This window comes from Pararge aegeria, chromosome 16 (genome assembly GCF_905163445.1).
Source record: "Pararge aegeria chromosome 16, ilParAegt1.1, whole genome shotgun sequence".
Classification (NCBI taxonomy): Eukaryota; Metazoa; Arthropoda; class Insecta; order Lepidoptera; family Nymphalidae; genus Pararge; species Pararge aegeria.
Genome location: NC_053195.1, coordinates 14,112,728 through 14,120,566, shown reverse-complemented (window position 1 = coordinate 14,120,566; position 7,839 = coordinate 14,112,728).

Here is a 7,839-nt window from a genome sequence, read left to right as displayed (position 1 = left end):
GTGGTAGGATTGTAGTCAAGGGCTAACTTGTAGTGGATTAAAAAACAATGACATAGATAGGCCATAATATGGCAATTAAATGTACTCAAAGGTTAATCCAAAGAAAGAAGAAAAAGTAGTGCTTGGTAGTTCTAGTAACGAAACGTGTATTAAACGCCTCATGAATACAAGTTCTTAAGATAATCCAGCCAATAAAATACAAATCACTGAGAAAATGTTTACGACATCTAACCTGCGACACGACTAAATTGAAAATCCATTCAAATCACTGTCACAAAATTACGTTTGCCATCAAAACAAGTTAAAATCGACCCTATTTAAATTGTCTTAAGAGCTATATCGAAGTTTGGGGAAGGTAAACAGGATGTGGTGCAGAATGTGTTAAGAATGGGAGAGGCGTAGGCACCATCAAATGTTGACCTTTCCGTTAGCCATTTGGTCGTTACTTTATAGTTAAATCTAAGGAGATTTAAACTGATAACTGTTGGTCAAAGATTTCTTACGAAATTGACTGAGTCCCAGCAATTCACTTGGAGATGTTCAATTCACTTGAAGATATTTTGGGATATTAACAACATTCCCGCTGCCATCCTTGCAAAATTGTGTGCATTGTCGCCTTATTAAACATTGTCTTTAAAACTTAAACGAGACGTTTAGGGTTAGAATACCCATCTATAACCCTCATGAGACAACCACATATCTGAAGTCATGCGCATTTCGGTTCCGGGAGGTATGGTCTGTGTGCATAGGACGGTGTTCTCTAAAACATAGAATTGCTATCAAATTGGGAATGTTAATCGGTACTGAAGTGTTAAAGATTGACAAACAGATCGACAAAAAAATATAGTGTATCACCTTTCATTCATTTATAGGTATGTAGGTACGTATATAATATTATTTATATAATTTATAAAGAATAAATGTTATATAAACCTCATTAATTATTATTCCACAAGAAACATGAACAAATCATTGATGTATGCGTTTAGTATGTTTTTTGTTGGTCAAACTAATAAAACAGTGATAAAAATGAATCGATTCCAACCCAAACCAACCACGTTTCTAAATTATATTTACGAGCTGTTAACAATGACAACCAAATTTATATCTGTCAACGTCATGCTGCAATAAATTCACGAATGGTTTCCTTAGAAAAAAACACACCTCCAACTACTTCTAATTTGAATGCAAATCCTCTTAAAGCCACTTGGGTTAATGTCTAACAATTTGTAAATATTTATTTCTGTCACTAAATCTATTTTTTATCTATAATAGCCAGAGCGTATTTCAAAGTATTTGGCAAAAGTTTATAGACTAAGATTTTATTTTAAATACGGGTCAATTATAATTGTATAAAGAAAACCTTAACCTTATCGCAGTAAAAAAAATGCGAGATAAACATATTGAAGTGATGGGACGGAGTTCTAGATTCGCATCTCATTCAAATGTATTCGGGTGATTGTATATAGTTATAACGTTATGTTTATCTAGATATTTTAAGAAACGCTGTTGTAAAGTATATTTTTTCTTACCTGTCTTATAATGCAAACAACCTTTTCTTTAATTATCAGCGTGAAGTTCATTTTAAAATTTTAAGAAAATATTAAAAACACATTTGCACAAAAAAAAATGTGATTTTGTTTTGTTTGTTTTTATTAATTTTATCGCGCTTTTTTATATTTTTAAAACATACTTTGTTTACATTAAAAGACAAGTTAGAAAAAATGGACTGTAATGCCAACACATATAACCAAACTTGTCTATGGTTCTTGCCACAGAGTATGTTTTTTTGTGTTTGTATTATAATTTTTAATTAATTTTCAGGATAGCTATGGTCAAAAAATTTTATATTTACAAACTGTCACTTCTAAGAAGAATTATTTACAGCAGCACGACATGATATTGACTTGTTTTTTGAAGTTGTATGTTAATCTATACTATTGCTTTAATATAATGAAAAAATAACATTAGTGAGGTGATAATCCCTGGATCTGCTGAAATGATTTTGAAAATTATATTTGTGTTAGATTTTACATTTACCCAGGAAAGATGCAGGCTTTATAAAACCATGCTAAGAGCTATAACAAAAATATTCCTTGTGAGAGCTTCCGATGCGTGCGATTATGAAACAATTAAAGTTACGCCTAAACAATGTATGATGAAATAGTTCCTTTTTCTAAAATAAAGTCCAGGATAGCATATGGCTATCTTTTAAGGTTGCCTCATACGCGGATGAAGTCGCGGGGGATTGCTAGTGAGTCATAAACCTATCTAAAATTATAAAAAGTGAACAGAGCCGCGGGCGGGCACTTGTAATTAAGCTTGCATTGAGTAAAAGAATGACTCGTAATTGAGGAACGGTGTCAAAACTGCTTCAGGCAAATTTTGAGCGCACCTGTTGAAATAAAGTTTAAAGTTTATGCTCAAGAGTGAAAGGGACTTTTATATGTTTAAGTAACGATTTGCACAGTGTCTTTTATTGTAGATTATAAACTATAATATAAGATTGTCATTATTTATGTAATATGTGTGAAGCTGTGATAGAATAGTGGTAAGGTCTTCGGCTTCTAACTCGAGTGGCCGAGTTCGAATCTCGGCACGCACCTCTAACATCTAAGTCATTTGCGTTTTAATCAATTAACCGCGTGGTAAAGGAAAACATCGTGACGAAACCTGCATGCCTGACAATTCCACCAATCCGCGCTACTCCAGCATGGTGGAGTACGGCCTACAAACCCTTGTCATTACTGAAATCTATAAGCTTGTGTTACGGTCACTAAGATAGCTGTTGAATATTTTTATGAAAATAATACACATAATAATTATAATATTAAGATAAACACCCAGAAACTGAAAAAAAATCATGTTCATCACACAAACATTTTCCAGTTGTGGGAATCGAACCCACCGCCTTGGACTCAGAAAGCAGGGTCGCTGCCCACTGCACCAGTCGGTCGTCGACTGTTGAATGTTTATTATTTTTCAAAGAAGTCCTAAGAACTCCTATACCAATGGTTTAAAGTAAATGAAAAAAAAAACAAAAGTTATCAATCAAACTGGCCGTTGAAACGTGGGTGTTGTCCGGAAGACGCGAATAAGTTAAACATTTAATGCTATAATCCCAAATTGTAATTGTTATGTCAAGAAATAGACGTCGAGTGCTACACATAAGTCTTTTGAAGGCAATTTGTAATTACACGGTCTTTTGCTGATTGCGACCAGCGGCTCCCTACGTCCACGTTTTAGAGCCGTCGTCTTTAACAAACGCAATGTTCCAATGCCTGAAGACTTCGCTCGTCTCACTTTGGTCTTCAGGTACTGAGGTATTTTGGACGATGAAGTTTCCCAAACGCTGCCACCTTGTTGTTATGCTTTAAAATATTTGATCTGGCTTCGGCTGTGGCTAGTTACCGCCCTACCGACAATGATGTGACTCTAAACGTCAATGTTGCGTAGAAAACGATTAATGGTACCTAGATATAGGTTTAATATAACCATCTTGTACAGTACCACACTAACGGTCGGGTGGGATTGCACCTAAACTGAAATCGTATTATATTAGTTTCAGTGTATATTTTTTTTAACCAAAATAGAACTCAGCTACTGAGAGCGATGGCTTACCAAATTCAAATTTCGAATAAACCGCAACGGTTTACTTGCTGGCGTGAGTTAAAGAACGCACCCTGCCAGGTATGCTAAAGGGTAAATGATGATAATGTAAAGAAATAAATGCAGTTAAAAAATTGCAATACGAATTTAAAATGCATATAATTTTTTTTTCGGAACCGACAGGATTTGAACCTCTCTGGCAATCGCGGCCTGAGCGCTTTTTCCAATTAAGCAACGGCTCTCCTACCGTCGATGCCGAAATAAGTATATGCCTTTTACATCAATCTTATAGCGACTGTAGCGTCATCTAGTAGGAAACGTTGCAGTTTCGATCTACTTTTTCAAAGGTCCATATTACAATGATGCACGTTTGAAACAAGAGATGTCACTTATTTTTATTAGTGTTTTTACCTACACTTTGAGGAATTATCAATTATATAAATTTAAAATGCATATTAAAATTTTTCGGAACCTACAGGATTTGAACCTGCAACTCTCTGGCAATCGCAATACAGTTTTTATGACACATTATATTTTCTATTTACTTCATCAATAACCTTCAACAGTCCAATGCTGGGCTAAAGGTCTCCAACGGGAGGGTTTGCTATTGGTATAAACAGCGAGCTAAACAGTTGGTTTGGTGATGGCAGTAGATGTTAATAGCAGCACAGGACTCTGCTGCCCGTTCTCCGTTATATTCCTTTAGTCGCCTCGTACGACACCCACGAGATATACAAAATTTTTTGGGGTAGGCAGTGCTTTTGTGCACATATGAAGTGCACGTCACGGAGGAGGTGTGGCAAGGTGTTCTGATCAGCCGTCACCACACGGCGTATATCTTACATATTTAATTTGCTTAGGTATTTACTTAACTATCTATAATTAATTTGATCTGAAGGATATGAGTAGAAAATGCAATATGCTGATAATAATAAATATTATTTTCTATTAATAACGGATGTATATACCTAGTGATAAAGTAATTTATCAATGTTTATGTAAATTGGATATAAATCACGTCACGGTACTATGTTGAATCTCCCAAAATGGGAGTGTTTTAATAGAGCTATTAATTATTAATTTTATCATAGGAACGCAATAAAAGTTTACTATTACTGTGAAAGATAATTTATCAGCTAATATCTAGTAACACCTTTCGCGGGGCTTAGATCTGTTATAACATGCTCCTTTAAGGTTAATAATAATTACTTTGGAAAACGTGAAAGACGGTGGATAACATTGGTATTAATTTAATATGAGTTATATGAGTTAACGTGTAAACTACACACATCCCTATCCCTACTAATATTATAAATGTCAATGTAAGTTTGTTTGTTACGCTTTCGCGCAAAAACTACTTAACCGATCCTCATGAAACTTTGTACACATATTCTTGGAAGTGTTATAAGTAATATAGGATACTTTTTTATCCCGACATTAAGCTCGGTTCCTTTGGGAGAGGTGATGAAAGTGTTTGACGATTTTACACCATAACTCCGACAAATGATAACCGATTTAAATAATTAATTTTGGATTATAGAGTTTATAACATGTGTTTAATTTTGCCCAAACTGTGGTTGGAGATAGAGGACAGAACATCAAAAAACAAAATCAAACGCAGACGAAGTCGCGGGAAACACCTAGTATATTATAAGCAAAAATCATCTGAAAGCTTACGAAAAGATTACCTGTATTCTGATTTTACCTGTAGTCTTAATATATATCTACTGTTACAATAACAAGTTAAGAGCATAATATCTGGAAGCCCACAAGAGCTGACAAGAGAAACTTAAAACAAAAAAAAGTCTCGAGGTACCTATACTTGTTTAACTACAGTAGTCTTAGCTTTAGTTTTAAGTTTACAAATATGGTTATCGCCATCATCTCACTTCCGTGTAATTCTCATGTAATGTACGCATCAAAAGTGCCACCTATGGGCCTACTCTAATAAAGATATTTTTGACTTTGACTTTGACTTTGACTTTTGACTTTACAGATTACAAGAACCTAGATTGGGTTCCTGGGTTCAGACTTTAGTATTTTTTGGGTTTTCTGTCAAGAAGTCCAGGAAGTAAGAATAGTAGTTACTGAGAATTCTTTGGAGAATTCTACGTCTTTAGTGACACAGCGGAGTTTGATTTGACGGAAATTAGTATTGCTATGCATCACAGGGTTGTGGGCAGCACAATAAGATACCGGTCTTGATAAATTCTAGCAATCCCGACGATGATGATGATACATACGACTTTATAATTAAAAAAATTTAGTTTTCAGAAACAAAAATGAATCCAATTGAATGATTTACACAGAGGTAAGAAAGCAAGGAATGTTCTAAACGACTTTAAATCGACGAATAACTAGTTAAACAACAAATAATAATAAGTTCAAACAAACTAAAGAACACGCTTGGTATAAAAAATCAAACTAATTTAAAATTAACATAATTCCTGCCTTATTATCAAACATATAAATCCTATTTTTCAAAATGAAAATAGGAATATTTTTTTTAAATTAGTGTATCATCATTGGTCCTCGATATATCTTCAAAGTTTGAACGAAATCAGACCGTTTTAAGAGGGTCAAAATCAAGTTCCAAGGAGCCTTTTACAAACATACTAAGGTGAAGCTTATAAAGCGTGTAATAAAAAGAAAAAGCTAGTTATTCACTAGCTAAGAATACAACAATTACAAACATCATAAAAATGAAACTTCCTCTTGGTGGTAAATTATATATCTTATGACGCTACTAGAATAAAATATAAGAATCTATTTTAGAAATGCTACAGTGTAAACTTTAGTTATTTAATTTCAAACATTAAAGTATTAGTTATATTCACAAAAACTTATTTCACGGACGAAATGTAATACCATGTCTTCATTAATTTGGCTTAAGACAATTTAGATTTGCGATAAAGGGGTATAAATAATCATTCCTGAATACAATAATTGACAATTATAATAAACAATGTCCTTAAAAGAACCGTTTCACTAGCTCTACCACGACATAGGACGTCCATGTGTAAATCTAAAAGGAAAAGTGACTGACTAACTGCCTAATTCACTGACTGACTCACTAATCTATCAGCATATAACTAAAACCACTGCGAGGATCGAGCTGGAATTTCCTACTTACAATAACGTACAAGAATCCGATAAAAAGGATTTTTGGTCTTTTATCCGCTAAGTGGGAAAAAATATGGGATTAAAATTTTGACAAGGGACAAAAGCTAATGTTACACTAATTTTATAAAGTAAAAATAATTAAACATTTGATCACTATAAATTCATATTTTCCAGATATTTTATTAAATTGATTACGGTTTTTAAAAATACGCTTTAGGAACAATTAAAATTATATTTGATTAATAAATAATGTTCATGACATGGAATTGGTGGGTAAATAGGACTGCATTATCGATACACTCCAGTCCTACATGGACTCGAACGATGCAAAGATACCTCCCGGTATATTCGTCGTTTATCACTACTTTAAAATTAAGTACTAAATCATATAGTAGATAAAACTTTGGTATCAAAGTTCAAAATATACGCAGGCTACTTTGTCCAGCGAAACCTACTAATACTATAAATGTGATAGTGAATTTGCTTTGGCCTTATTTTTTATTATCCACCTAAACGCAGGAAATGACACAGCATTATACATTAAACCACAAAATACATCTTTTACTCAACAGATTCAATATGGACAAGTCTAGATTCATTTTTTATCTTATAACCAATAAAAAAGTTAGTGTCCGTTGGCATCAGCGAAATGCACCTTAAACGTCACATCTGCCCCTAAATTGAATTAAGAAAACATGATGCCATCCTTTGATTGGCTGCGTTTTTCTGATTCCTGATGCATAATTTATTAATGCATTTATAAATAATGCAAGTCGTTTGCAAAATCGATCCTTTGTTGTGACAGTGTGTATAGGGCTTATTGTTTTAATATGTTAACATGTTGAATATTTTAGCGACGCGAGCGATTTTTTTATAGACTCAAGTACTTAAAACAAACGGGAGGGTCACTTGTTTGTCAATGATGACCGTTGGCTATTGGAGTTTTTTTTGACTGTGTTAATAGTATTAACCGTATTCCATTAATTCCGTTCATATCTTGCGTCCAAGAAGTTTCTTTGTAGATTGATAATAAACAAACATCCTGTATTTGCTTTCCTCTTGTGCAAGCAGTGCCTATTGGGCTTTTGTTTATAGAAATGAATGGTG